Below are 26,006 nucleotides of genomic sequence, written 5' to 3' on the forward strand. Positions count from 1 at the left end.
GGAGTCTCCGGTGGAGGGAGTCTACAATCAGCAAATCACTGTCTGAATCCAAAGTGAAATCAACCAGATTTCAGCATTAATCATCACTGCGCTGGAGTCTCCAGTGGAGCACGTCTCAAATCAGCAAATCACTGTCTGAATCCAAAGTGAAATCAAGCACATTTCAGCAGGACTTTACACTTTTGCTTGTAAACAAATCAATGAGTTTTTGATGGCTGGTGCTGGGGAATGGGTTTGGCATTGGACAACCGCAGCTCAACCAGTCCCAACCACAAGAGGGATCACTGTTGCGACTGGGATATAAGGCTGCCTGTCACCTGATTCCGCAACTGACTTTGGTTTCTCTTCAATACGCATAAGTCTTTCGCCTTTTACTAAAGACTTCCGTGGAGAGGAACAACAATGAGTTGACCATATTTTTGGCAGGCTCTGCCAATTGGCTGAGCCTCATGTACTTGTGTGAAAAGAAAAGTAGTTGGACAGAGGCTCCTGACAATGGAGCACAAACAAAGTTGTGTTTACTTATCACTGGAGTCACTAGTGCAGCAAGTCTCAAATCACTGTCTGAATCCAAAGTGAAATCAACCAGATTTCAGCAGGATTTTACAGGGATTAATGGTCACTTTACTGGAGTCTCCGGTGGAGCACGTCTCAAATCAGCAAATCACTGTCTGAATTCATTGTGAAATCAACAAGATTTTCAGCAGGAATCATCACTGGAGTCACTAGTGGAGCCTTGCAGCAAGTCTCAAATCTCTGTCTGAATCCATTGTGAAATCAACAAGATTTTCAGCAGGACTTTACAGTGATTAATCATCACTGGAGTCTCTAGTGTCTGAAACAACAGTGAAATCAACCAGATTTCAGCAGGAGTTTACACTTTTGCTTGTAAACAAATCAATGATTTTAGCTTTTTTGAGGACGGGGGCAGCGTGGGGAGTGGGTTGTTAAGTAGCAAGCGACTGCTACGCCCAGTTGAAAGAACCGCACCGCGACAATTGAGATATGTGCTGGTACGTTGGGTCTGCAAACAAACAGTTTGGTGTTATCGCTTCTCGGCCTTTTGGCTAAGATCAAGTGTAGTATCTGTTCTTATCAGTTTAATATCTGATATGTCCTCTATACGAGGACTACATATTAAGCCGATTTTTAGCTCTGGGAGATGAAAAAGGGGCTTGCTCCGTTCACTCCAAGCATCGACCCGGTATTGCAGCACCTCCGGGAACGGTGCACCCTTTAAATTGTGGAAAATAAAAGAAATGGTAACCTGAATCAGTGGTGTGGTGTTGGAAATGATTTCTGCTTTGAGTAAAACAAGTCTCACCTCCACATAGTTTTTAAGACTGAGGCTTTTGGCAAGTGACTTATGCTTACTCATCAATAGTGCCTTTGTTTTGCAAGTCTCAAATCACTGATTTTAACTTCACCGATCTGTGAGGACGGTGCCATCTGCGAACCGTCACCACAAATGCTGTGACTGGGAATACCGTCCCTGCCTCTGTCACCACCAACTCATACTTACCTGGCAGGGGAGATACCATGATCAAGAAGGTGGTTCACCCAGGGCGAGGCTCAGTCATTGCACTGCGACTGTGCTGACCACTGCGAATTCCCCAAATGTGGGAATCTCGACTGCATAATTTGTGGTAGTGGGGGACTGCGTTCGCGCTCTCCCCTGATATTGAAGTCAAAGAAAAACCAGGTGTCCCGTTTAATCATCACTGTCTGAATCCCTAGTGAAATCAACCACATTTCAGCAGGATTTTACACGGATTAATCACCACTGCACTGGAGTCTCCGGTGGAGGGAGTCTACAATCAGCAAATCACTGTCTGAATCCAAAGTGAAATCAACCAGATTTCAGCATTAATCATCACTGCGCTGGAGTCTCCAGTGGAGCACGTCTCAAATCAGCAAATCACTGTCTGAATCCAAAGTGAAATCAAGCACATTTCAGCAGGACTTTACACTTTTGCTTGTAAACAAATCAATGAGTTTTTGATGGCTGGTGCTGGGGAATGGGTTTGGCATTGGACAACCGCAGCTCAACCAGTCCCAACCACAAGAGGGATCACTGTTGCGACTGGGATATAAGGCTGCCTGTCACCTGATTCCGCAACTGACTTTGGTTTCTCTTCAATACGCATAAGTCTTTCGCCTTTTACTAAAGACTTCCGTGGAGAGGAACAACAATGAGTTGACCATATTTTTGGCAGGCTCTGCCAATTGGCTGAGCCTCATGTACTTGTGTGAAAAGAAAAGTAGTTGGACAGAGGCTCCTGACAATGGAGCACAAACAAAGTTGTGTTTACTTATCACTGGAGTCACTAGTGCAGCAAGTCTCAAATCACTGTCTGAATCCAAAGTGAAATCAACCAGATTTCAGCAGGATTTTACAGGGATTAATGGTCACTTTACTGGAGTCTCCGGTGGAGCACGTCTCAAATCAGCAAATCACTGTCTGAATTCATTGTGAAATCAACAAGATTTTCAGCAGGAATCATCACTGGAGTCACTAGTGGAGCCTTGCAGCAAGTCTCAAATCTCTGTCTGAATCCATTGTGAAATCAACAAGATTTTCAGCAGGACTTTACAGTGATTAATCATCACTGGAGTCTCTAGTGTCTGAAACAACAGTGAAATCAACCAGATTTCAGCAGGAGTTTACACTTTTGCTTGTAAACAAATCAATGATTTTAGCTTTTTTGAGGACGGGGGCAGCGTGGGGAGTGGGTTGTTAAGTAGCAAGCGACTGCTACGCCCAGTTGAAAGAACCGCACCGCGACAATTGAGATATGTGCTGGTACGTTGGGTCTGCAAACAAACAGTTTGGTGTTATCGCTTCTCGGCCTTTTGGCTAAGATCAAGTGTAGTATCTGTTCTTATCAGTTTAATATCTGATATGTCCTCTATACGAGGACTACATATTAAGCCGATTTTTAGCTCTGGGAGATGAAAAAGGGGCTTGCTCCGTTCACTCCAAGCATCGACCCGGTATTGCAGCACCTCCGGGAACGGTGCACCCTTTAAATTGTGGAAAATAAAAGAAATGGTAACCTGAATCAGTGGTGTGGTGTTGGAAATGATTTCTGCTTTGAGTAAAACAAGTCTCACCTCCACATAGTTTTTAAGACTGAGGCTTTTGGCAAGTGACTTATGCTTACTCATCAATAGTGCCTTTGTTTTGCAAGTCTCAAATCACTGATTTTAACTTCACCGATCTGTGAGGACGGTGCCATCTGCGAACCGTCACCACAAATGCTGTGACTGGGAATACCGTCCCTGCCTCTGTCACCACCAACTCATACTTACCTGGCAGGGGAGATACCATGATCAAGAAGGTGGTTCACCCAGGGCGAGGCTCAGTCATTGCACTGCGACTGTGCTGACCACTGCGAATTCCCCAAATGTGGGAATCTCGACTGCATAATTTGTGGTAGTGGGGGACTGCGTTCGCGCTCTCCCCTGATATTGAAGTCAAAGAAAAACCAGGTGTCCCGTTTAATCATCACTGTCTGAATCCCTAGTGAAATCAACCACATTTCAGCAGGATTTTACACGGATTAATCACCACTGCACTGGAGTCTCCGGTGGAGGGAGTCTACAATCAGCAAATCACTGTCTGAATCCAAAGTGAAATCAACCAGATTTCAGCATTAATCATCACTGCGCTGGAGTCTCCAGTGGAGCACGTCTCAAATCAGCAAATCACTGTCTGAATCCAAAGTGAAATCAAGCACATTTCAGCAGGACTTTACACTTTTGCTTGTAAACAAATCAATGAGTTTTTGATGGCTGGTGCTGGGGAATGGGTTTGGCATTGGACAACCGCAGCTCAACCAGTCCCAACCACAAGAGGGATCACTGTTGCGACTGGGATATAAGGCTGCCTGTCACCTGATTCCGCAACTGACTTTGGTTTCTCTTCAATACGCATAAGTCTTTCGCCTTTTACTAAAGACTTCCGTGGAGAGGAACAACAATGAGTTGACCATATTTTTGGCAGGCTCTGCCAATTGGCTGAGCCTCATGTACTTGTGTGAAAAGAAAAGTAGTTGGACAGAGGCTCCTGACAATGGAGCACAAACAAAGTTGTGTTTACTTATCACTGGAGTCACTAGTGCAGCAAGTCTCAAATCACTGTCTGAATCCAAAGTGAAATCAACCAGATTTCAGCAGGATTTTACAGGGATTAATGGTCACTTTACTGGAGTCTCCGGTGGAGCACGTCTCAAATCAGCAAATCACTGTCTGAATTCATTGTGAAATCAACAAGATTTTCAGCAGGAATCATCACTGGAGTCACTAGTGGAGCCTTGCAGCAAGTCTCAAATCTCTGTCTGAATCCATTGTGAAATCAACAAGATTTTCAGCAGGACTTTACAGTGATTAATCATCACTGGAGTCTCTAGTGTCTGAAACAACAGTGAAATCAACCAGATTTCAGCAGGAGTTTACACTTTTGCTTGTAAACAAATCAATGATTTTAGCTTTTTTGAGGACGGGGGCAGCGTGGGGAGTGGGTTGTTAAGTAGCAAGCGACTGCTACGCCCAGTTGAAAGAACCGCACCGCGACAATTGAGATATGTGCTGGTACGTTGGGTCTGCAAACAAACAGTTTGGTGTTATCGCTTCTCGGCCTTTTGGCTAAGATCAAGTGTAGTATCTGTTCTTATCAGTTTAATATCTGATATGTCCTCTATACGAGGACTACATATTAAGCCGATTTTTAGCTCTGGGAGATGAAAAAGGGGCTTGCTCCGTTCACTCCAAGCATCGACCCGGTATTGCAGCACCTCCGGGAACGGTGCACCCTTTAAATTGTGGAAAATAAAAGAAATGGTAACCTGAATCAGTGGTGTGGTGTTGGAAATGATTTCTGCTTTGAGTAAAACAAGTCTCACCTCCACATAGTTTTTAAGACTGAGGCTTTTGGCAAGTGACTTATGCTTACTCATCAATAGTGCCTTTGTTTTGCAAGTCTCAAATCACTGATTTTAACTTCACCGATCTGTGAGGACGGTGCCATCTGCGAACCGTCACCACAAATGCTGTGACTGGGAATACCGTCCCTGCCTCTGTCACCACCAACTCATACTTACCTGGCAGGGGAGATACCATGATCAAGAAGGTGGTTCACCCAGGGCGAGGCTCAGTCATTGCACTGCGACTGTGCTGACCACTGCGAATTCCCCAAATGTGGGAATCTCGACTGCATAATTTGTGGTAGTGGGGGACTGCGTTCGCGCTCTCCCCTGATATTGAAGTCAAAGAAAAACCAGGTGTCCCGTTTAATCATCACTGTCTGAATCCCTAGTGAAATCAACCACATTTCAGCAGGATTTTACACGGATTAATCACCACTGCACTGGAGTCTCCGGTGGAGGGAGTCTACAATCAGCAAATCACTGTCTGAATCCAAAGTGAAATCAACCAGATTTCAGCATTAATCATCACTGCGCTGGAGTCTCCAGTGGAGCACGTCTCAAATCAGCAAATCACTGTCTGAATCCAAAGTAAAATCAAGCACATTTCAGCAGGACTTTACACTTTTGCTTGTAAACAAATCAATGAGTTTTTGATGGCTGGTGCTGGGGAATGGGTTTGGCATTGGACAACCGCAGCTCAACCAGTCCCAACCACAAGAGGGATCACTGTTGCGACTGGGATATAAGGCTGCCTGTCACCTGATTCCGCAACTGACTTTGGTTTCTCTTCAATACGCATAAGTCTTTCGCCTTTTACTAAAGACTTCCGTGGAGAGGAACAACAATGAGTTGACCATATTTTTGGCAGGCTCTGCCAATTGGCTGAGCCTCATGTACTTGTGTGAAAAGAAAAGTAGTTGGACAGAGGCTCCTGACAATGGAGCACAAACAAAGTTGTGTTTACTTATCACTGGAGTCACTAGTGCAGCAAGTCTCAAATCACTGTCTGAATCCAAAGTGAAATCAACCAGATTTCAGCAGGATTTTACAGGGATTAATGGTCACTTTACTGGAGTCTCCGGTGGAGCACGTCTCAAATCAGCAAATCACTGTCTGAATTCATTGTGAAATCAACAAGATTTTCAGCAGGAATCATCACTGGAGTCACTAGTGGAGCCTTGCAGCAAGTCTCAAATCCCTGTCTGAATCCATTGTGAAATCAACAAGATTTTCAGCAGGACTTTACAGTGATTAATCATCACTGGAGTCTCTAGTGTCTGAAACAACAGTGAAATCAACCAGATTTCAGCAGGAGTTTACACTTTTGCTTGTAAACAAATCAATGATTTTAGCTTTTTTGAGGACGGGGGCAGCGTGGGGAGTGGGTTGTTAAGTAGCAAGCGACTGCTACGCCCAGTTGAAAGAACCGCACCGCGACAATTGAGATATGTGCTGGTACGTTGGGTCTGCAAACAAACAGTTTGGTGTTATCGCTTCTCGGCCTTTTGGCTAAGATCAAGTGTAGTATCTGTTCTTATCAGTTTAATATCTGATATGTCCTCTATACGAGGACTACATATTAAGCCGATTTTTAGCTCTGGGAGATGAAAAAGGGGCTTGCTCCGTTCACTCCAAGCATCGACCCGGTATTGCAGCACCTCCGGGAACGGTGCACCCTTTAAATTGTGGAAAATAAAAGAAATGGTAACCTGAATCAGTGGTGTGGTGTTGGAAATGATTTCTGCTTTGAGTAAAACAAGTCTCACCTCCACATAGTTTTTAAGACTGAGGCTTTTGGCAAGTGACTTATGCTTACTCATCAATAGTGCCTTTGTTTTGCAAGTCTCAAATCACTGATTTTAACTTCACCGATCTGTGAGGACGGTGCCATCTGCGAACCGTCACCACAAATGCTGTGACTGGGAATACCGTCCCTGCCTCTGTCACCACCAACTCATACTTACCTGGCAGGGGAGATACCATGATCAAGAAGGTGGTTCACCCAGGGCGAGGCTCAGTCATTGCACTGCGACTGTGCTGACCACTGCGAATTCCCCAAATGTGGGAATCTCGACTGCATAATTTGTGGTAGTGGGGGACTGCGTTCGCGCTCTCCCCTGATATTGAAGTCAAAGAAAAACCAGGTGTCCCGTTTAATCATCACTGTCTGAATCCCTAGTGAAATCAACCACATTTCAGCAGGATTTTACACGGATTAATCACCACTGCACTGGAGTCTCCGGTGGAGGGAGTCTACAATCAGCAAATCACTGTCTGAATCCAAAGTGAAATCAACCAGATTTCAGCATTAATCATCACTGCGCTGGAGTCTCCAGTGGAGCACGTCTCAAATCAGCAAATCACTGTCTGAATCCAAAGTGAAATCAAGCACATTTCAGCAGGACTTTACACTTTTGCTTGTAAACAAATCAATGAGTTTTTGATGGCTGGTGCTGGGGAATGGGTTTGGCATTGGACAACCGCAGCTCAACCAGTCCCAACCACAAGAGGGATCACTGTTGCGACTGGGATATAAGGCTGCCTGTCACCTGATTCCGCAACTGACTTTGGTTTCTCTTCAATACGCATAAGTCTTTCGCCTTTTACTAAAGACTTCCGTGGAGAGGAACAACAATGAGTTGACCATATTTTTGGCAGGCTCTGCCAATTGGCTGAGCCTCATGTACTTGTGTGAAAAGAAAAGTAGTTGGACAGAGGCTCCTGACAATGGAGCACAAACAAAGTTGTGTTTACTTATCACTGGAGTCACTAGTGCAGCAAGTCTCAAATCACTGTCTGAATCCAAAGTGAAATCAACCAGATTTCAGCAGGATTTTACAGGGATTAATGGTCACTTTACTGGAGTCTCCGGTGGAGCACGTCTCAAATCAGCAAATCACTGTCTGAATTCATTGTGAAATCAACAAGATTTTCAGCAGGAATCATCACTGGAGTCACTAGTGGAGCCTTGCAGCAAGTCTCAAATCTCTGTCTGAATCCATTGTGAAATCAACAAGATTTTCAGCAGGACTTTACAGTGATTAATCATCACTGGAGTCTCTAGTGTCTGAAACAACAGTGAAATCAACCAGATTTCAGCAGGAGTTTACACTTTTGCTTGTAAACAAATCAATGATTTTAGCTTTTTTGAGGACGGGGGCAGCGTGGGGAGTGGGTTGTTAAGTAGCAAGCGACTGCTACGCCCAGTTGAAAGAACCGCACCGCGACAATTGAGATATGTGCTGGTACGTTGGGTCTGCAAACAAACAGTTTGGTGTTATCGCTTCTCGGCCTTTTGGCTAAGATCAAGTGTAGTATCTGTTCTTATCAGTTTAATATCTGATATGTCCTCTATACGAGGACTACATATTAAGCCGATTTTTAGCTCTGGGAGATGAAAAAGGGGCTTGCTCCGTTCACTCCAAGCATCGACCCGGTATTGCACCCCCTCCGGGAACGGTGCACCCTTTAAATTGTGGAAAATAAAAGAAATGGTAACCTGAATCAGTGGTGTGGTGTTGGAAATGATTTCTGCTTTGAGTAAAACAAGTCTCACCTCCACATAGTTTTTAAGACTGAGGCTTTTGTCAAGTGACTCATGCTTACTCATCAATAGTGCCTTTGTTTTGCAAGTCTCAAATCACTGATTTTAACTTCACCGGTCTGTGAGGACGGTGCCATCTGCGAACCGTCACCACAAATGCTGTGACTGGGAATACCGTCCCTGCCTCTGTCACCACCAACTCATACTTACCTGGCAGGGGAGATACCATGATCAAGAAGGTGGTTCACCCAGGGCGAGGCTCAGTCATTGCACTGCGACTGTGCTGACCACTGCGAATTCCCCAAATGTGGGAATCTCGACTGCATAATTTGTGGTAGTGGGGGACTGCGTTCGCGCTCTCCCCTGATATTGAAGTCAAAGAAAAACCAGGTGTCCCGTTTATTCATCACTGTCTGAATCCCTAGTGAAATCAACCACATTTCAGCAGGATTTTACACGGATTAATCACCACTGCACTGGAGTCTCCAGTGGAGGGAGTCTACAATCAGCAAATCACTGTCTGAATCCAAAGTGAAATCAACCAGATTTCAGCATTAACCATCACTGCGCTGGAGTCTCCAGTGGAGCACGTCTCAAATCAGCAAATCACTGTCTGAATCCAAAGTGAAATCAAGCACATTTCAGCAGGACTTTACACTTTTGCATGTAAACAAATCAATGAGTTGTTGATGGCTGGTGCTGGGGAATGGGTTTGGCATTGGACAACCGCAGCTCAACCAGTCCCAACCACAAGAGGGATCACTGTTGCGACTGGGATATAAGGCTGCCTGCCACCTGATTCCGCAACTGACTTTGGTTTCTCTTCAATACGCATAAGTCTTTCGCCTTTTACTAAAGACTTCCGTGGAGAGGAACAACAATGAGTTGACCATATTTTTGGCAGGCTCTGCCAATTGGCTGAGCCTCATGTACTTGTGTGAAAAGAAAAGTAGTTGGACAGAGGCTCCTGACAATGGAGCACAAACAAAGTTGTGTTTACTTATCACTGGAGTCACTAGTGCAGCAAGTCTCAAATCACTGTCTGAATCCAAAGTGAAATCAACCAGATTTCAGCAGGATTTTACAGGGATTAATGGTCACTTTACTGGAGTCTCCGGTGGAGCACGTCTCAAATCAGCAAATCACTGTCTGAATTCATTGTGAAATCAACAAGATTTTCAGCAGGAATCATCACTGGAGTCACTAGTGGAGCCTTGCAGCAAGTCTCAAATCTCTGTCTGAATCCATTGTGAAATCAACAAGATTTTCAGCAGGACTTTACAGTGATTAATCATCACTGGAGTCTCTAGTGTCTGAAACAACAGTGAAATCAACCAGATTTCAGCAGGAGTTTACACTTTTGCTTGTAAACAAATCAATGATTTTAGCTTTTTTGAGGACGGGGGCAGCGTGGGGAGTGGGTTGTTAAGTAGCAAGCGACTGCTACGCCCAGTTGAAAGAACCGCACCGCGACAATTGAGATATGTGCTGGTACGTTGGGTCTGCAAACAAACAGTTTGGTGTTATCGCTTCTCGGCCTTTTGGCTAAGATCAAGTGTAGTATCTGTTCTTATCAGTTTAATATCTGATATGTCCTCTATACGAGGACTACATATTAAGCCGATTTTTAGCTCTGGGAGATGAAAAAGGGGCTTGCTCCGTTCACTCCAAGCATCGACCCGGTATTGCAGCACCTCCGGGAACGGTGCACCCTTTAAATTGTGGAAAATAAAAGAAATGGTAACCTGAATCAGTGGTGTGGTGTTGGAAATGATTTCTGCTTTGAGTAAAACAAGTCTCACCTCCACATAGTTTTTAAGACTGAGGCTTTTGGCAAGTGACTTATGCTTACTCATCAATAGTGCCTTTGTTTTGCAAGTCTCAAATCACTGATTTTAACTTCACCGATCTGTGAGGACGGTGCCATCTGCGAACCGTCACCACAAATGCTGTGACTGGGAATACCGTCCCTGCCTCTGTCACCACCAACTCATACTTACCTGGCAGGGGAGATACCATGATCAAGAAGGTGGTTCACCCAGGGCGAGGCTCAGTCATTGCACTGCGACTGTGCTGACCACTGCGAATTCCCCAAATGTGGGAATCTCGACTGCATAATTTGTGGTAGTGGGGGACTGCGTTCGCGCTCTCCCCTGATATTGAAGTCAAAGAAAAACCAGGTGTCCCGTTTAATCATCACTGTCTGAATCCCTAGTGAAATCAACCACATTTCAGCAGGATTTTACACGGATTAATCACCACTGCACTGGAGTCTCCGGTGGAGGGAGTCTACAATCAGCAAATCACTGTCTGAATCCAAAGTGAAATCAACCAGATTTCAGCATTAATCATCACTGCGCTGGAGTCTCCAGTGGAGCACGTCTCAAATCAGCAAATCACTGTCTGAATCCAAAGTGAAATCAAGCACATTTCAGCAGGACTTTACACTTTTGCTTGTAAACAAATCAATGAGTTTTTGATGGCTGGTGCTGGGGAATGGGTTTGGCATTGGACAACCGCAGCTCAACCAGTCCCAACCACAAGAGGGATCACTGTTGCGACTGGGATATAAGGCTGCCTGTCACCTGATTCCGCAACTGACTTTGGTTTCTCTTCAATACGCATAAGTCTTTCGCCTTTTACTAAAGACTTCCGTGGAGAGGAACAACAATGAGTTGACCATATTTTTGGCAGGCTCTGCCAATTGGCTGAGCCTCATGTACTTGTGTGAAAAGAAAAGTAGTTGGACAGAGGCTCCTGACAATGGAGCACAAACAAAGTTGTGTTTACTTATCACTGGAGTCACTAGTGCAGCAAGTCTCAAATCACTGTCTGAATCCAAAGTGAAATCAACCAGATTTCAGCAGGATTTTACAGGGATTAATGGTCACTTTACTGGAGTCTCCGGTGGAGCACGTCTCAAATCAGCAAATCACTGTCTGAATTCATTGTGAAATCAACAAGATTTTCAGCAGGAATCATCACTGGAGTCACTAGTGGAGCCTTGCAGCAAGTCTCAAATCTCTGTCTGAATCCATTGTGAAATCAACAAGATTTTCAGCAGGACTTTACAGTGATTAATCATCACTGGAGTCTCTAGTGTCTGAAACAACAGTGAAATCAACCAGATTTCAGCAGGAGTTTACACTTTTGCTTGTAAACAAATCAATGATTTTAGCTTTTTTGAGGACGGGGGCAGCGTGGGGAGTGGGTTGTTAAGTAGCAAGCGACTGCTACGCCCAGTTGAAAGAACCGCACCGCGACAATTGAGATATGTGCTGGTACGTTGGGTCTGCAAACAAACAGTTTGGTGTTATCGCTTCTCGGCCTTTTGGCTAAGATCAAGTGTAGTATCTGTTCTTATCAGTTTAATATCTGATATGTCCTCTATACGAGGACTACATATTAAGCCGATTTTTAGCTCTGGGAGATGAAAAAGGGGCTTGCTCCGTTCACTCCAAGCATCGACCCGGTATTGCAGCACCTCCGGGAACGGTGCACCCTTTAAATTGTGGAAAATAAAAGAAATGGTAACCTGAATCAGTGGTGTGGTGTTGGAAATGATTTCTGCTTTGAGTAAAACAAGTCTCACCTCCACATAGTTTTTAAGACTGAGGCTTTTGGCAAGTGACTTATGCTTACTCATCAATAGTGCCTTTGTTTTGCAAGTCTCAAATCACTGATTTTAACTTCACCGATCTGTGAGGACGGTGCCATCTGCGAACCGTCACCACAAATGCTGTGACTGGGAATACCGTCCCTGCCTCTGTCACCACCAACTCATACTTACCTGGCAGGGGAGATACCATGATCAAGAAGGTGGTTCACCCAGGGCGAGGCTCAGTCATTGCACTGCGACTGTGCTGACCACTGCGAATTCCCCAAATGTGGGAATCTCGACTGCATAATTTGTGGTAGTGGGGGACTGCGTTCGCGCTCTCCCCTGATATTGAAGTCAAAGAAAAACCAGGTGTCCCGTTTAATCATCACTGTCTGAATCCCTAGTGAAATCAACCACATTTCAGCAGGATTTTACACGGATTAATCACCACTGCACTGGAGTCTCCGGTGGAGGGAGTCTACAATCAGCAAATCACTGTCTGAATCCAAAGTGAAATCAACCAGATTTCAGCATTAATCATCACTGCGCTGGAGTCTCCAGTGGAGCACGTCTCAAATCAGCAAATCACTGTCTGAATCCAAAGTGAAATCAAGCACATTTCAGCAGGACTTTACACTTTTGCTTGTAAACAAATCAATGAGTTTTTGATGGCTGGTGCTGGGGAATGGGTTTGGCATTGGACAACCGCAGCTCAACCAGTCCCAACCACAAGAGGGATCACTGTTGCGACTGGGATATAAGGCTGCCTGTCACCTGATTCCGCAACTGACTTTGGTTTCTCTTCAATACGCATAAGTCTTTCGCCTTTTACTAAAGACTTCCGTGGAGAGGAACAACAATGAGTTGACCATATTTTTGGCAGGCTCTGCCAATTGGCTGAGCCTCATGTACTTGTGTGAAAAGAAAAGTAGTTGGACAGAGGCTCCTGACAATGGAGCACAAACAAAGTTGTGTTTACTTATCACTGGAGTCACTAGTGCAGCAAGTCTCAAATCACTGTCTGAATCCAAAGTGAAATCAACCAGATTTCAGCAGGATTTTACAGGGATTAATGGTCACTTTACTGGAGTCTCCGGTGGAGCACGTCTCAAATCAGCAAATCACTGTCTGAATTCATTGTGAAATCAACAAGATTTTCAGCAGGAATCATCACTGGAGTCACTAGTGGAGCCTTGCAGCAAGTCTCAAATCCCTGTCTGAATCCATTGTGAAATCAACAAGATTTTCAGCAGGACTTTACAGTGATTAATCATCACTGGAGTCTCTAGTGTCTGAAACAACAGTGAAATCAACCAGATTTCAGCAGGAGTTTACACTTTTGCTTGTAAACAAATCAATGATTTTAGCTTTTTTGAGGACGGGGGCAGCGTGGGGAGTGGGTTGTTAAGTAGCAAGCGACTGCTACGCCCAGTTGAAAGAACCGCACCGCGACAATTGAGATATGTGCTGGTACGTTGGGTCTGCAAACAAACAGTTTGGTGTTATCGCTTCTCGGCCTTTTGGCTAAGATCAAGTGTAGTATCTGTTCTTATCAGTTTAATATCTGATATGTCCTCTATACGAGGACTACATATTAAGCCGATTTTTAGCTCTGGGAGATGAAAAAGGGGCTTGCTCCGTTCACTCCAAGCATCGACCCGGTATTGCAGCACCTCCGGGAACGGTGCACCCTTTAAATTGTGGAAAATAAAAGAAATGGTAACCTGAATCAGTGGTGTGGTGTTGGAAATGATTTCTGCTTTGAGTAAAACAAGTCTCACCTCCACATAGTTTTTAAGACTGAGGCTTTTGGCAAGTGACTTATGCTTACTCATCAATAGTGCCTTTGTTTTGCAAGTCTCAAATCACTGATTTTAACTTCACCGATCTGTGAGGACGGTGCCATCTGCGAACCGTCACCACAAATGCTGTGACTGGGAATACCGTCCCTGCCTCTGTCACCACCAACTCATACTTACCTGGCAGGGGAGATACCATGATCAAGAAGGTGGTTCACCCAGGGCGAGGCTCAGTCATTGCACTGCGACTGTGCTGACCACTGCGAATTCCCCAAATGTGGGAATCTCGACTGCATAATTTGTGGTAGTGGGGGACTGCGTTCGCGCTCTCCCCTGATATTGAAGTCAAAGAAAAACCAGGTGTCCCGTTTAATCATCACTGTCTGAATCCCTAGTGAAATCAACCACATTTCAGCAGGATTTTACACGGATTAATCACCACTGCACTGGAGTCTCCGGTGGAGGGAGTCTACAATCAGCAAATCACTGTCTGAATCCAAAGTGAAATCAACCAGATTTCAGCATTAATCATCACTGCGCTGGAGTCTCCAGTGGAGCACGTCTCAAATCAGCAAATCACTGTCTGAATCCAAAGTGAAATCAAGCACATTTCAGCAGGACTTTACACTTTTGCTTGTAAACAAATCAATGAGTTTTTGATGGCTGGTGCTGGGGAATGGGTTTGGCATTGGACAACCGCAGCTCAACCAGTCCCAACCACAAGAGGGATCACTGTTGCGACTGGGATATAAGGCTGCCTGTCACCTGATTCCGCAACTGACTTTGGTTTCTCTTCAATACGCATAAGTCTTTCGCCTTTTACTAAAGACTTCCGTGGAGAGGAACAACAATGAGTTGACCATATTTTTGGCAGGCTCTGCCAATTGGCTGAGCCTCATGTACTTGTGTGAAAAGAAAAGTAGTTGGACAGAGGCTCCTGACAATGGAGCACAAACAAAGTTGTGTTTACTTATCACTGGAGTCACTAGTGCAGCAAGTCTCAAATCACTGTCTGAATCCAAAGTGAAATCAACCAGATTTCAGCAGGATTTTACAGGGATTAATGGTCACTTTACTGGAGTCTCCGGTGGAGCACGTCTCAAATCAGCAAATCACTGTCTGAATTCATTGTGAAATCAACAAGATTTTCAGCAGGAATCATCACTGGAGTCACTAGTGGAGCCTTGCAGCAAGTCTCAAATCTCTGTCTGAATCCATTGTGAAATCAACAAGATTTTCAGCAGGACTTTACAGTGATTAATCATCACTGGAGTCTCTAGTGTCTGAAACAACAGTGAAATCAACCAGATTTCAGCAGGAGTTTACACTTTTGCTTGTAAACAAATCAATGATTTTAGCTTTTTTGAGGACGGGGGCAGCGTGGGGAGTGGGTTGTTAAGTAGCAAGCGACTGCTACGCCCAGTTGAAAGAACCGCACCGCGACAATTGAGATATGTGCTGGTACGTTGGGTCTGCAAACAAACAGTTTGGTGTTATCGCTTCTCGGCCTTTTGGCTAAGATCAAGTGTAGTATCTGTTCTTATCAGTTTAATATCTGATATGTCCTCTATACGAGGACTACATATTAAGCCGATTTTTAGCTCTGGGAGATGAAAAAGGGGCTTGCTCCGTTCACTCCAAGCATCGACCCGGTATTGCAGCACCTCCGGGAACGGTGCACCCTTTAAATTGTGGAAAATAAAAGAAATGGTAACCTGAATCAGTGGTGTGGTGTTGGAAATGATTTCTGCTTTGAGTAAAACAAGTCTCACCTCCACATAGTTTTTAAGACTGAGGCTTTTGGCAAGTGACTTATGCTTACTCATCAATAGTGCCTTTGTTTTGCAAGTCTCAAATCACTGATTTTAACTTCACCGATCTGTGAGGACGGTGCCATCTGCGAACCGTCACCACAAATGCTGTGACTGGGAATACCGTCCCTGCCTCTGTCACCACCAACTCATACTTACCTGGCAGGGGAGATACCATGATCAAGAAGGTGGTTCACCCAGGGCGAGGCTCAGTCATTGCACTGCGACTGTGCTGACCACTGCGAATTCCCCAAATGTGGGAATCTCGACTGCATAATTTGTGGTAGTGGGGGACTGCGTTCGCGCTCTCCCCTGATATTGAAGTCAAAGAAAAACCAGGTGTCCCGTTTAATCATCACTGTCTGAATCCCTAGTGAAATCAACCACATTTCAGCAGGATTTTACACGGATTAATCACCACTGCACTGGAGTCTCCGGTGGAGGGAGTCTACAATCAGCAAATCACTGTCTGAATCCAAAGTGAAATCAACCAGATTTCAGCATTAATCATCACTGCGCTGGAGTCTCCAGTGGAGCACGTCTCAAATCAGCAAATCACTGTCTGAATCCAAAGTGAAATCAAGCACATTTCAGCAGGACTTTACACTTTTGCTTGTAAACAAATCAATGAGTTTTTGATGGCTGGTGCTGGGGAATGGGTTTGGCATTGGACAACCGCAGCTCAACCAGTCCCAACCACAAGAGGGATCACTGTTGCGACTGGGATATAAGGCTGCCTGTCACCTGATTCCGCAACTGACTTTGGTTTCTCTTCAATACGCATAAGTCTTTCGCCTTTTACTAAAGACTTCCGTGGAGAGGAACAACAATGAGTTGACCATATTTTTGGCAGGCTCTGCCAATTGGCTGAGCCTCATGTACTTGTGTGAAAAGAAAAGTAGTTGGACAGAGGCTCCTGACAATGGAGCACAAACAAAGTTGTGTTTACTTATCACTGGAGTCACTAGTGCAGCAAGTCTCAAATCACTGTCTGAATCCAAAGTGAAATCAACCAGATTTCAGCAGGATTTTACAGGGATTAATGGTCACTTTACTGGAGTCTCCGGTGGAGCACGTCTCAAATCAGCAAATCACTGTCTGAATTCATTGTGAAATCAACAAGATTTTCAGCAGGAATCATCACTGGAGTCACTAGTGGAGCCTTGCAGCAAGTCTCAAATCCCTGTCTGAATCCATTGTGAAATCAACAAGATTTTCAGCAGGACTTTACAGTGATTAATCATCACTGGAGTCTCTAGTGTCTGAAACAACAGTGAAATCAACCAGATTTCAGCAGGAGTTTACACTTTTGCTTGTAAACAAATCAATGATTTTAGCTTTTTTGAGGACGGGGGCAGCGTGGGGAGTGGGTTGTTAAGTAGCAAGCGACTGCTACGCCCAGTTGAAAGAACCGCACCGCGACAATTGAGATATGTGCTGGTACGTTGGGTCTGCAAACAAACAGTTTGGTGTTATCGCTTCTCGGCCTTTTGGCTAAGATCAAGTGTAGTATCTGTTCTTATCAGTTTAATATCTGATATGTCCTCTATACGAGGACTACATATTAAGCCGATTTTTAGCTCTGGGAGATGAAAAAGGGGCTTGCTCCGTTCACTCCAAGCATCGACCCGGTATTGCAGCACCTCCGGGAACGGTGCACCCTTTAAATTGTGGAAAATAAAAGAAATGGTAACCTGAATCAGTGGTGTGGTGTTGGAAATGATTTCTGCTTTGAGTAAAACAAGTCTCACCTCCACATAGTTTTTAAGACTGAGGCTTTTGGCAAGTGACTTATGCTTACTCATCAATAGTGCCTTTGTTTTGCAAGTCTCAAATCACTGATTTTAACTTCACCGATCTGTGAGGACGGTGCCATCTGCGAACCGTCACCACAAATGCTGTGACTGGGAATACCGTCCCTGCCTCTGTCACCACCAACTCATACTTACCTGGCAGGGGAGATACCATGATCAAGAAGGTGGTTCACCCAGGGCGAGGCTCAGTCATTGCACTGCGACTGTGCTGACCACTGCGAATTCCCCAAATGTGGGAATCTCGACTGCATAATTTGTGGTAGTGGGGGACTGCGTTCGCGCTCTCCCCTGATATTGAAGTCAAAGAAAAACCAGGTGTCCCGTTTAATCATCACTGTCTGAATCCCTAGTGAAATCAACCACATTTCAGCAGGATTTTACACGGATTAATCACCACTGCACTGGAGTCTCCGGTGGAGGGAGTCTACAATCAGCAAATCACTGTCTGAATCCAAAGTGAAATCAACCAGATTTCAGCATTAATCATCACTGCGCTGGAGTCTCCAGTGGAGCACGTCTCAAATCAGCAAATCACTGTCTGAATCCAAAGTGAAATCAAGCACATTTCAGCAGGACTTTACACTTTTGCTTGTAAACAAATCAATGAGTTTTTGATGGCTGGTGCTGGGGAATGGGTTTGGCATTGGACAACCGCAGCTCAACCAGTCCCAACCACAAGAGGGATCACTGTTGCGACTGGGATATAAGGCTGCCTGTCACCTGATTCCGCAACTGACTTTGGTTTCTCTTCAATACGCATAAGTCTTTCGCCTTTTACTAAAGACTTCCGTGGAGAGGAACAACAATGAGTTGACCATATTTTTGGCAGGCTCTGCCAATTGGCTGAGCCTCATGTACTTGTGTGAAAAGAAAAGTAGTTGGACAGAGGCTCCTGACAATGGAGCACAAACAAAGTTGTGTTTACTTATCACTGGAGTCACTAGTGCAGCAAGTCTCAAATCACTGTCTGAATCCAAAGTGAAATCAACCAGATTTCAGCAGGATTTTACAGGGATTAATGGTCACTTTACTGGAGTCTCCGGTGGAGCACGTCTCAAATCAGCAAATCACTGTCTGAATTCATTGTGAAATCAACAAGATTTTCAGCAGGAATCATCACTGGAGTCACTAGTGGAGCCTTGCAGCAAGTCTCAAATCTCTGTCTGAATCCATTGTGAAATCAACAAGATTTTCAGCAGGACTTTACAGTGATTAATCATCACTGGAGTCTCTAGTGTCTGAAACAACAGTGAAATCAACCAGATTTCAGCAGGAGTTTACACTTTTGCTTGTAAACAAATCAATGATTTTAGCTTTTTTGAGGACGGGGGCAGCGTGGGGAGTGGGTTGTTAAGTAGCAAGCGACTGCTACGCCCAGTTGAAAGAACCGCACCGCGACAATTGAGATATGTGCTGGTACGTTGGGTCTGCAAACAAACAGTTTGGTGTTATCGCTTCTCGGCCTTTTGGCTAAGATCAAGTGTAGTATCTGTTCTTATCAGTTTAATATCTGATATGTCCTCTATACGAGGAATACATATTAAGCCGATTTTTAGCTCTGGGAGATGAAAAAGGGGCTTGCTCCGTTCACTCCAAGCATCGACCCGGTATTGCACCCCCTCCGGGAACGGTGCACCCTTTAAATTGTGGAAAATAAAAGAAATGGTAACCTGAATCAGTGGTGTGGTGTTGGAAATGATTTCTGCTTTGAGTAAAACAAGTCTCACCTCCACATAGTTTTTAAGACTGAGGCTTTTGTCAAGTGACTCATGCTTACTCATCAATAGTGCCTTTGTTTTGCAAGTCTCAAATCACTGATTTTAACTTCACCGGTCTGTGAGGACGGTGCCATCTGCGAACCGTCACCACAAATGCTGTGACTGGGAATACCGTCCCTGCCTCTGTCACCACCAACTCATACTTACCTGGCAGGGGAGATACCATGATCAAGAAGGTGGTTCACCCAGGGCGAGGCTCAGTCATTGCACTGCGACTGTGCTGACCACTGCGAATTCCCCAAATGTGGGAATCTCGACTGCATAATTTGTGGTAGTGGGGGACTGCGTTCGCGCTCTCCCCTGATATTGAAGTCAAAGAAAAACCAGGTGTCCCGTTTATTCATCACTGTCTGAATCCCTAGTGAAATCAACCACATTTCAGCAGGATTTTACACGGATTAATCACCACTGCACTGGAGTCTCCAGTGGAGGGAGTCTACAATCAGCAAATCACTGTCTGAATCCAAAGTGAAATCAACCAGATTTCAGCATTAACCATCACTGCGCTGGAGTCTCCAGTGGAGCACGTCTCAAATCAGCAAATCACTGTCTGAATCCAAAGTGAAATCAAGCACATTTCAGCAGGACTTTACACTTTTGCATGTAAACAAATCAATGAGTTGTTGATGGCTGGTGCTGGGGAATGGGTTTGGCATTGGACAACCGCAGCTCAACCAGTCCCAACCACAAGAGGGATCACTGTTGCGACTGGGATATAAGGCTGCCTGCCACCTGATTCCGCAACTGACTTTGGTTTCTCTTCAATACGCATAAGTCTTTCGCCTTTTACTAAAGACTTCCGTGGAGAGGAACAACAATGAGTTGACCATATTTTTGGCAGGCTCTGCCAATTGGCTGAGCCTCATGTACTTGTGTGAAAAGAAAAGTAGTTGGACAGAGGCTCCTGACAATGGAGCACAAACAAAGTTGTGTTTACTTATCACTGGAGTCACTAGTGCAGCAAGTCTCAAATCACTGTCTGAATCCAAAGTGAAATCAACCAGATTTCAGCAGGATTTTACAGGGATTAATGGTCACTTTACTGGAGTCTCCGGTGGAGCACGTCTCAAATCAGCAAATCACTGTCTGAATTCATTGTGAAATCAACAAGATTTTCAGCAGGAATCATCACTGGAGTCACTAGTGGAGCCTTGCAGCAAGTCTCAAATCTCTGTCTGAATCCATTGTGAAATCAACAAGATTTTCAGCAGGACTTTACAGTGATTAATCATCACTGGAGTCTCTAGTGTCTGAAACAACAGTGAAATCAACCAGATTTCAGCAGGAGTTTACACTTTTGCTTGTAAACAAATCAATGATTTTAGCTTTTTTGAGGACGGGGGCAGCGTGGGGAGTGGGTTGTTAAGTAGCAAGCGACTGCTACGCCCAGTTGAAAGAACCGCACCGCGACAATTGAGATATGTGCTGGTACGTTGGGTCTGCAAACAAACAGTTTGGTGTTATCGCTTCTCGGCCTTTTGGCTAAGATCAAGTGTAGTATCTGTTCTTATCAGTTTAATATCTGATATGTCCTCTATACGAGGACTACATATTAAGCCGATTTTTAGCTCTGGGAGATGAAAAAGGGGCTTGCTCCGTTCACTCCAAGCATCGACCCGGTATTGCAGCACCTCCGGGAACGGTGCACCCTTTAAATTGTGGAAAATAAAAGAAATGGTAACCTGAATCAGTGGTGTGGTGTTGGAAATGATTTCTGCTTTGAGTAAAACAAGTCTCACCTCCACATAGTTTTTAAGACTGAGGCTTTTGTCAAGTGACTCATGCTTACTCATCAATAGTGCCTTTGTTTTGCAAGTCTCAAATCACTGATTTTAACTTCACCGGTCTGTGAGGACGGTGCCATCTGCGAACCGTCACCACAAATGCTGTGACTGGGAATACCGTCCCTGCCTCTGTCACCACCAACTCATACTTACCTGGCAGGGGAGATACCATGATCAAGAAGGTGGTTCACCCAGGGCGAGGCTCAGTCATTGCACTGCGACTGTGCTGACCACTGCGAATTCCCCAAATGTGGGAATCTCGACTGCATAATTTGTGGTAGTGGGGGACTGCGTTCGCGCTCTCCCCTGATATTGAAGTCAAAGAAAAACCAGGTGTCCCGTTTATTCATCACTGTCTGAATCCCTAGTGAAATCAACCACATTTCAGCAGGATTTTACACGGATTAATCACCACTGCACTGGAGTCTCCAGTGGAGGGAGTCTACAATCAGCAAATCACTGTCTGAATCCAAAGTGAAATCAACCAGATTTCAGCATTAACCATCACTGCGCTGGAGTCTCCAGTGGAGCACGTCTCAAATCAGCAAATCACTGTCTGAATCCAAAGTGAAATCAAGCACATTTCAGCAGGACTTTACACTTTTGCATGTAAACAAATCAATGAGTTGTTGATGGCTGGTGCTGGGGAATGGGTTTGGCATTGGACAACCGCAGCTCAACCAGTCCCAACCACAAGAGGGATCACTGTTGCGACTGGGATATAAGGCTGCCTGCCACCTGATTCCGCAACTGACTTTGGTTTCTCTTCAATACGCATAAGTCTTTCGCCTTTTACTAAAGACTTCCGTGGAGAGGAACAACAATGAGTTGACCATATTTTTGGCAGGCTCTGCCAATTGGCTGAGCCTCATGTACTTGTGTGAAAAGAAAAGTAGTTGGACAGAGGCTCCTGACAATGGAGCACAAACAAAGTTGTGTTTACTTATCACTGGAGTCACTAGTGCAGCAAGTCTCAAATCACTGTCTGAATCCAAAGTGAAATCAACCAGATTTCAGCAGGATTTTACAGGGATTAATGGTCACTTTACTGGAGTCTCCGGTGGAGCACGTCTCAAATCAGCAAATCACTGTCTGAATTCATTGTGAAATCAACAAGATTTTCAGCAGGAATCATCACTGGAGTCACTAGTGGAGCCTTGCAGCAAGTCTCAAATCCCTGTCTGAATCCATTGTGAAATCAACAAGATTTTCAGCAGGACTTTACAGTGATTAATCATCACTGGAGTCTCTAGTGTCTGAAACAACAGTGAAATCAACCAGATTTCAGCAGGAGTTTACACTTTTGCTTGTAAACAAATCAATGATTTTAGCTTTTTTGAGGACGGGGGCAGCGTGGGGAGTGGGTTGTTAAGTAGCAAGCGACTGCTACGCCCAGTTGAAAGAACCGCACCGCGACAATTGAGATATGTGCTGGTACGTTGGGTCTGCAAACAAACAGTTTGGTGTTATCGCTTCTCGGCCTTTTGGCTAAGATCAAGTGTAGTATCTGTTCTTATCAGTTTAATATCTGATATGTCCTCTATACGAGGACTACATATTAAGCCGATTTTTAGCTCTGGGAGATGAAAAAGGGGCTTGCTCCGTTCACTCCAAGCATCGACCCGGTATTGCAGCACCTCCGGGAACGGTGCACCCTTTAAATTGTGGAAAATAAAAGAAATGGTAACCTGAATCAGTGGTGTGGTGTTGGAAATGATTTCTGCTTTGAGTAAAACAAGTCTCACCTCCACATAGTTTTTAAGACTGAGGCTTTTGGCAAGTGACTTATGCTTACTCATCAATAGTGCCTTTGTTTTGCAAGTCTCAAATCACTGATTTTAACTTCACCGATCTGTGAGGACGGTGCCATCTGCGAACCGTCACCACAAATGCTGTGACTGGGAATACCGTCCCTGCCTCTGTCACCACCAACTCATACTTACCTGGCAGGGGAGATACCATGATCAAGAAGGTGGTTCACCCAGGGCGAGGCTCAGTCATTGCACTGCGACTGTGCTGACCACTGCGAATTCCCCAAATGTGGGAATCTCGACTGCATAATTTGTGGTAGTGGGGGACTGCGTTCGCGCTCTCCCCTGATATTGAAGTCAAAGAAAAACCAGGTGTCCCGTTTAATCATCACTGTCTGAATCCCTAGTGAAATCAACCACATTTCAGCAGGATTTTACACGGATTAATCACCACTGCACTGGAGTCTCCGGTGGAGGGAGTCTACAATCAGCAAATCACTGTCTGAATCCAAAGTGAAATCAACCAGATTTCAGCATTAATCATCACTGCGCTGGAGTCTCCAGTGGAGCACGTCTCAAATCAGCAAATCACTGTCTGAATCCAAAGTGAAATCAAGCACATTTCAGCAGGACTTTACACTTTTGCTTGTAAACAAATCAATGAGTTTTTGATGGCTGGTGCTGGGGAATGGGTTTGGCATTGGACAACCGCAGCTCAACCAGTCCCAACCACAAGAGGGATCACTGTTGCGACTGGGATATAAGGCTGCCTGCCACCTGATTCCGCAACTGACTTTGGTTTCTCTTCAATACGCATAAGTCTTTCGCCTTTTACTAAAGACTTCCGTGGAGAGGAACAACAATGAGTTGACCATATTTTTGGCAGGCTCTGCCAATTGACTGAGCCTCATGTACTTGTGTGAAAAGAAAAGTAGTTGGACAGAGGCTCCTGACAATGGAGCACAAACAAAGTTGTGTTTACTTATCACTGGAGTCACTAGTGCAGCAAGTCTCAAATCACTGTCTGAATCCAAAGTGAAATCAACCAGATTTCAGCAGGATTTTACAGGGATTAATGGTCACTTTACTGGAGTCTCCGGTGGAGCACGTCTCAAATCAGCAAATCACTGTCTGAATTCATTGTGAAATCAACAAGATTTTCAGCAGGAATCATCACTGGAGTCACTAGTGGAGCCTTGCAGCAAGTCTCAAATCTCTGTCTGAATCCATTGTGAAATCAACAAGATTTTCAGCAGGACTTTACAGTGATTAATCATCACTGGAGTCACTAGTGGAGCCTTGCAGCAAGTCTCAAATCCCTGTCTGAATCCATTGTGAAATCAACAAGATTTTCAGCAGGACTTTACAGTGATTAATCATCACTGGAGTCTCTAGTGTCTGAAACAACAGTGAAATCAACCAGATTTCAGCAGGAGTTTACACTTTTGCTTGTAAACAAATCAATGATTTTAGCTTTTTTGAGGACGGGGGCAGCGTGGGGAGTGGGTTGTTAAGTAGCAAGCGACTGCTACGCCCAGTTGAAAGAACCGCACCGCGACAATTGAGATATGTGCTGGTACGTTGGGTCTGCAAACAAACAGTTTGGTGTTATCGCTTCTCGGCCTTTTGGCTAAGATCAAGTGTAGTATCTGTTCTTATCAGTTTAATATCTGATATGTCCTCTATACGAGGACTACATATTAAGCCGATTTTTAGCTCTGGGAGATGAAAAAGGGGCTTGCTCCGTTCACTCCAAGCATCGACCCGGTATTGCAGCACCTCCGGGAACGGTGCACCCTTTAAATTGTGGAAAATAAAAGAAATGGTAACCTGAATCAGTGGTGTGGTGTTGGAAATGATTTCTGCTTTGAGTAAAACAAGTCTCACCTCCACATAGTTTTTAAGACTGAGGCTTTTGGCAAGTGACTTATGCTTACTCATCAATAGTGCCTTTGTTTTGCATGTCTCAAATCACTGATTTTAACTTCACCGATCTGTGAGGACGGTGCCATCTGCGAACCGTCACCACAAATGCTGTGACTGGGAATACCGTCCCTGCCTCTGTCACCACCAACTCATACTTACCTGGCAGGGGAGATACCATGATCAAGAAGGTGGTTCACCCAGGGCGAGGCTCAGTCATTGCACTGCGACTGTGCTGACCACTGCGAATTCCCCAAATGTGGGAATCTCGACTGCATAATTTGTGGTAGTGGGGGACTGCGTTCGCGCTCTCCCCTGATATTGAAGTCAAAGAAAAACCAGGTGTCCCGTTTAATCATCACTGTCTGAATCCCTAGTGAAATCAACCACATTTCAGCAGGATTTTACACGGATTAATCACCACTGCACTGGAGTCTCCGGTGGAGGGAGTCTACAATCAGCAAATCACTGTCTGAATCCAAAGTGAAATCAACCAGATTTCAGCATTAATCATCACTGCGCTGGAGTCTCCAGTGGAGCACGTCTCAAATCAGCAAATCACTGTCTGAATCCAAAGTGAAATCAAGCACATTTCAGCAGGACTTTACACTTTTGCTTGTAAACAAATCAATGAGTTTTTGATGGCTGGTGCTGGGGAATGGGTTTGGCATTGGACAACCGCAGCTCAACCAGTCCCAACCACAAGAGGGATCACTGTTGCGACTGGGATATAAGGCTGCCTGCCACCTGATTCCGCAACTGACTTTGGTTTCTCTTCAATACGCATAAGTCTTTCGCCTTTTACTAAAGACTTCCGTGGAGAGGAACAACAATGAGTTGACCATATTTTTGGCAGGCTCTGCCAATTGGCTGAGCCTCATGTACTTGTGTGAAAAGAAAAGTAGTTGGACAGAGGCTCCTGACAATGGAGCACAAACAAAGTTGTGTTTACTTATCACTGGAGTCACTAGTGGAGCCTTGCAGCAAGTCTCAAATCTCTGTCTGAATCCATTGTGAAATCAACAAGATTTTCAGCAGGACTTTACAGTGATTAATCATCACTGGAGTCTCTAGTGTCTGAAACAACAGTGAAATCAACCAGATTTCAGCAGGAGTTTACACTTTTGCTTGTAAACAAATCAATGATTTTAGCTTTTTTGAGGACGGGGGCAGCGTGGGGAGTGGGTTGTTAAGTAGCAAGCGACTGCTACGCCCAGTTGAAAGAACCGCACCGCGACAATTGAGATATGTGCTGGTACGTTGGGTCTGCAAA

The 26,006-nt window shown here is 44.8% G+C and overlaps 43 non-coding genes across 43 annotated transcripts; all 43 read left to right on the forward strand.

Moving 5' to 3' along the window:
• Positions 1-330: 330 nt before the first annotated feature.
• On the forward strand, positions 331-445 carry LOC144400605 (U5 spliceosomal RNA). Its single transcript, XR_013462540.1, has one exon. It is a non-coding gene; the product is annotated as a U5 spliceosomal RNA (small nuclear RNA).
• Positions 446-1,047: 602 nt separating this feature from the next.
• LOC144400291 (U2 spliceosomal RNA) lies at positions 1,048-1,238 on the forward strand. The gene has a single exon (XR_013462229.1). It is a non-coding gene; the product is annotated as a U2 spliceosomal RNA (small nuclear RNA).
• Positions 1,239-1,514: 276 nt separating this feature from the next.
• Positions 1,515-1,678, forward strand: LOC144400083 (U1 spliceosomal RNA). Its single transcript, XR_013462021.1, has one exon. It is a non-coding gene; the product is annotated as a U1 spliceosomal RNA (small nuclear RNA).
• Positions 1,679-2,120: 442 nt separating this feature from the next.
• LOC144400606 (U5 spliceosomal RNA) lies at positions 2,121-2,235 on the forward strand. Its single transcript, XR_013462541.1, has one exon. It is a non-coding gene; the product is annotated as a U5 spliceosomal RNA (small nuclear RNA).
• A 602-nt stretch (positions 2,236-2,837) lies between these two features.
• LOC144400292 (U2 spliceosomal RNA) lies at positions 2,838-3,028 on the forward strand. Its single transcript, XR_013462230.1, has one exon. It is a non-coding gene; the product is annotated as a U2 spliceosomal RNA (small nuclear RNA).
• A 276-nt stretch (positions 3,029-3,304) lies between these two features.
• On the forward strand, positions 3,305-3,468 carry LOC144400084 (U1 spliceosomal RNA). Its single transcript, XR_013462022.1, has one exon. It is a non-coding gene; the product is annotated as a U1 spliceosomal RNA (small nuclear RNA).
• Positions 3,469-3,910: 442 nt separating this feature from the next.
• Positions 3,911-4,025, forward strand: LOC144400607 (U5 spliceosomal RNA). The gene has a single exon (XR_013462542.1). It is a non-coding gene; the product is annotated as a U5 spliceosomal RNA (small nuclear RNA).
• A 602-nt stretch (positions 4,026-4,627) lies between these two features.
• LOC144400293 (U2 spliceosomal RNA) lies at positions 4,628-4,818 on the forward strand. The gene has a single exon (XR_013462231.1). It is a non-coding gene; the product is annotated as a U2 spliceosomal RNA (small nuclear RNA).
• A 276-nt stretch (positions 4,819-5,094) lies between these two features.
• On the forward strand, positions 5,095-5,258 carry LOC144400085 (U1 spliceosomal RNA). The gene has a single exon (XR_013462023.1). It is a non-coding gene; the product is annotated as a U1 spliceosomal RNA (small nuclear RNA).
• Positions 5,259-5,700: 442 nt separating this feature from the next.
• Positions 5,701-5,815, forward strand: LOC144400608 (U5 spliceosomal RNA). The gene has a single exon (XR_013462543.1). It is a non-coding gene; the product is annotated as a U5 spliceosomal RNA (small nuclear RNA).
• A 602-nt stretch (positions 5,816-6,417) lies between these two features.
• Positions 6,418-6,608, forward strand: LOC144400294 (U2 spliceosomal RNA). Its single transcript, XR_013462232.1, has one exon. It is a non-coding gene; the product is annotated as a U2 spliceosomal RNA (small nuclear RNA).
• Positions 6,609-6,884: 276 nt separating this feature from the next.
• Positions 6,885-7,048, forward strand: LOC144400086 (U1 spliceosomal RNA). The gene has a single exon (XR_013462024.1). It is a non-coding gene; the product is annotated as a U1 spliceosomal RNA (small nuclear RNA).
• Positions 7,049-7,490: 442 nt separating this feature from the next.
• On the forward strand, positions 7,491-7,605 carry LOC144400609 (U5 spliceosomal RNA). Its single transcript, XR_013462544.1, has one exon. It is a non-coding gene; the product is annotated as a U5 spliceosomal RNA (small nuclear RNA).
• A 602-nt stretch (positions 7,606-8,207) lies between these two features.
• LOC144400348 (U2 spliceosomal RNA) lies at positions 8,208-8,398 on the forward strand. Its single transcript, XR_013462286.1, has one exon. It is a non-coding gene; the product is annotated as a U2 spliceosomal RNA (small nuclear RNA).
• Positions 8,399-8,674: 276 nt separating this feature from the next.
• LOC144400088 (U1 spliceosomal RNA) lies at positions 8,675-8,838 on the forward strand. Its single transcript, XR_013462026.1, has one exon. It is a non-coding gene; the product is annotated as a U1 spliceosomal RNA (small nuclear RNA).
• Positions 8,839-9,280: 442 nt separating this feature from the next.
• On the forward strand, positions 9,281-9,395 carry LOC144400610 (U5 spliceosomal RNA). The gene has a single exon (XR_013462545.1). It is a non-coding gene; the product is annotated as a U5 spliceosomal RNA (small nuclear RNA).
• Positions 9,396-9,997: 602 nt separating this feature from the next.
• LOC144400295 (U2 spliceosomal RNA) lies at positions 9,998-10,188 on the forward strand. Its single transcript, XR_013462233.1, has one exon. It is a non-coding gene; the product is annotated as a U2 spliceosomal RNA (small nuclear RNA).
• Positions 10,189-10,464: 276 nt separating this feature from the next.
• LOC144400089 (U1 spliceosomal RNA) lies at positions 10,465-10,628 on the forward strand. The gene has a single exon (XR_013462027.1). It is a non-coding gene; the product is annotated as a U1 spliceosomal RNA (small nuclear RNA).
• A 442-nt stretch (positions 10,629-11,070) lies between these two features.
• On the forward strand, positions 11,071-11,185 carry LOC144400611 (U5 spliceosomal RNA). The gene has a single exon (XR_013462546.1). It is a non-coding gene; the product is annotated as a U5 spliceosomal RNA (small nuclear RNA).
• Positions 11,186-11,787: 602 nt separating this feature from the next.
• LOC144400296 (U2 spliceosomal RNA) lies at positions 11,788-11,978 on the forward strand. Its single transcript, XR_013462234.1, has one exon. It is a non-coding gene; the product is annotated as a U2 spliceosomal RNA (small nuclear RNA).
• A 276-nt stretch (positions 11,979-12,254) lies between these two features.
• On the forward strand, positions 12,255-12,418 carry LOC144400090 (U1 spliceosomal RNA). Its single transcript, XR_013462028.1, has one exon. It is a non-coding gene; the product is annotated as a U1 spliceosomal RNA (small nuclear RNA).
• Positions 12,419-12,860: 442 nt separating this feature from the next.
• Positions 12,861-12,975, forward strand: LOC144400613 (U5 spliceosomal RNA). The gene has a single exon (XR_013462548.1). It is a non-coding gene; the product is annotated as a U5 spliceosomal RNA (small nuclear RNA).
• A 602-nt stretch (positions 12,976-13,577) lies between these two features.
• On the forward strand, positions 13,578-13,768 carry LOC144400297 (U2 spliceosomal RNA). The gene has a single exon (XR_013462235.1). It is a non-coding gene; the product is annotated as a U2 spliceosomal RNA (small nuclear RNA).
• Positions 13,769-14,044: 276 nt separating this feature from the next.
• LOC144400091 (U1 spliceosomal RNA) lies at positions 14,045-14,208 on the forward strand. The gene has a single exon (XR_013462029.1). It is a non-coding gene; the product is annotated as a U1 spliceosomal RNA (small nuclear RNA).
• Positions 14,209-14,650: 442 nt separating this feature from the next.
• LOC144400614 (U5 spliceosomal RNA) lies at positions 14,651-14,765 on the forward strand. The gene has a single exon (XR_013462549.1). It is a non-coding gene; the product is annotated as a U5 spliceosomal RNA (small nuclear RNA).
• A 602-nt stretch (positions 14,766-15,367) lies between these two features.
• LOC144400298 (U2 spliceosomal RNA) lies at positions 15,368-15,558 on the forward strand. The gene has a single exon (XR_013462236.1). It is a non-coding gene; the product is annotated as a U2 spliceosomal RNA (small nuclear RNA).
• Positions 15,559-15,834: 276 nt separating this feature from the next.
• On the forward strand, positions 15,835-15,998 carry LOC144400092 (U1 spliceosomal RNA). Its single transcript, XR_013462030.1, has one exon. It is a non-coding gene; the product is annotated as a U1 spliceosomal RNA (small nuclear RNA).
• Positions 15,999-16,440: 442 nt separating this feature from the next.
• On the forward strand, positions 16,441-16,555 carry LOC144400615 (U5 spliceosomal RNA). The gene has a single exon (XR_013462550.1). It is a non-coding gene; the product is annotated as a U5 spliceosomal RNA (small nuclear RNA).
• A 602-nt stretch (positions 16,556-17,157) lies between these two features.
• LOC144400299 (U2 spliceosomal RNA) lies at positions 17,158-17,348 on the forward strand. Its single transcript, XR_013462237.1, has one exon. It is a non-coding gene; the product is annotated as a U2 spliceosomal RNA (small nuclear RNA).
• A 276-nt stretch (positions 17,349-17,624) lies between these two features.
• On the forward strand, positions 17,625-17,788 carry LOC144400093 (U1 spliceosomal RNA). The gene has a single exon (XR_013462031.1). It is a non-coding gene; the product is annotated as a U1 spliceosomal RNA (small nuclear RNA).
• Positions 17,789-18,230: 442 nt separating this feature from the next.
• Positions 18,231-18,345, forward strand: LOC144400616 (U5 spliceosomal RNA). Its single transcript, XR_013462551.1, has one exon. It is a non-coding gene; the product is annotated as a U5 spliceosomal RNA (small nuclear RNA).
• A 602-nt stretch (positions 18,346-18,947) lies between these two features.
• LOC144400423 (U2 spliceosomal RNA) lies at positions 18,948-19,138 on the forward strand. The gene has a single exon (XR_013462361.1). It is a non-coding gene; the product is annotated as a U2 spliceosomal RNA (small nuclear RNA).
• A 276-nt stretch (positions 19,139-19,414) lies between these two features.
• Positions 19,415-19,578, forward strand: LOC144400094 (U1 spliceosomal RNA). Its single transcript, XR_013462032.1, has one exon. It is a non-coding gene; the product is annotated as a U1 spliceosomal RNA (small nuclear RNA).
• A 442-nt stretch (positions 19,579-20,020) lies between these two features.
• LOC144400617 (U5 spliceosomal RNA) lies at positions 20,021-20,135 on the forward strand. Its single transcript, XR_013462552.1, has one exon. It is a non-coding gene; the product is annotated as a U5 spliceosomal RNA (small nuclear RNA).
• A 602-nt stretch (positions 20,136-20,737) lies between these two features.
• On the forward strand, positions 20,738-20,928 carry LOC144400301 (U2 spliceosomal RNA). Its single transcript, XR_013462239.1, has one exon. It is a non-coding gene; the product is annotated as a U2 spliceosomal RNA (small nuclear RNA).
• A 276-nt stretch (positions 20,929-21,204) lies between these two features.
• On the forward strand, positions 21,205-21,368 carry LOC144400095 (U1 spliceosomal RNA). The gene has a single exon (XR_013462033.1). It is a non-coding gene; the product is annotated as a U1 spliceosomal RNA (small nuclear RNA).
• A 442-nt stretch (positions 21,369-21,810) lies between these two features.
• Positions 21,811-21,925, forward strand: LOC144400618 (U5 spliceosomal RNA). The gene has a single exon (XR_013462553.1). It is a non-coding gene; the product is annotated as a U5 spliceosomal RNA (small nuclear RNA).
• Positions 21,926-22,527: 602 nt separating this feature from the next.
• LOC144400302 (U2 spliceosomal RNA) lies at positions 22,528-22,718 on the forward strand. Its single transcript, XR_013462240.1, has one exon. It is a non-coding gene; the product is annotated as a U2 spliceosomal RNA (small nuclear RNA).
• A 276-nt stretch (positions 22,719-22,994) lies between these two features.
• On the forward strand, positions 22,995-23,158 carry LOC144400096 (U1 spliceosomal RNA). The gene has a single exon (XR_013462034.1). It is a non-coding gene; the product is annotated as a U1 spliceosomal RNA (small nuclear RNA).
• Positions 23,159-23,600: 442 nt separating this feature from the next.
• LOC144400717 (U5 spliceosomal RNA) lies at positions 23,601-23,718 on the forward strand. The gene has a single exon (XR_013462652.1). It is a non-coding gene; the product is annotated as a U5 spliceosomal RNA (small nuclear RNA).
• Positions 23,719-24,420: 702 nt separating this feature from the next.
• On the forward strand, positions 24,421-24,611 carry LOC144400303 (U2 spliceosomal RNA). The gene has a single exon (XR_013462241.1). It is a non-coding gene; the product is annotated as a U2 spliceosomal RNA (small nuclear RNA).
• Positions 24,612-24,887: 276 nt separating this feature from the next.
• On the forward strand, positions 24,888-25,051 carry LOC144400097 (U1 spliceosomal RNA). Its single transcript, XR_013462035.1, has one exon. It is a non-coding gene; the product is annotated as a U1 spliceosomal RNA (small nuclear RNA).
• Positions 25,052-25,493: 442 nt separating this feature from the next.
• Positions 25,494-25,608, forward strand: LOC144400619 (U5 spliceosomal RNA). Its single transcript, XR_013462554.1, has one exon. It is a non-coding gene; the product is annotated as a U5 spliceosomal RNA (small nuclear RNA).
• The last annotated feature ends 398 nt before the right edge of the window (positions 25,609-26,006 follow it).

Source organism: Gasterosteus aculeatus, chromosome 2, assembly GCF_964276395.1.
Source record: "Gasterosteus aculeatus chromosome 2, fGasAcu3.hap1.1, whole genome shotgun sequence".
NCBI classification, from domain to species: domain Eukaryota; kingdom Metazoa; phylum Chordata; class Actinopteri; order Perciformes; family Gasterosteidae; genus Gasterosteus; species Gasterosteus aculeatus.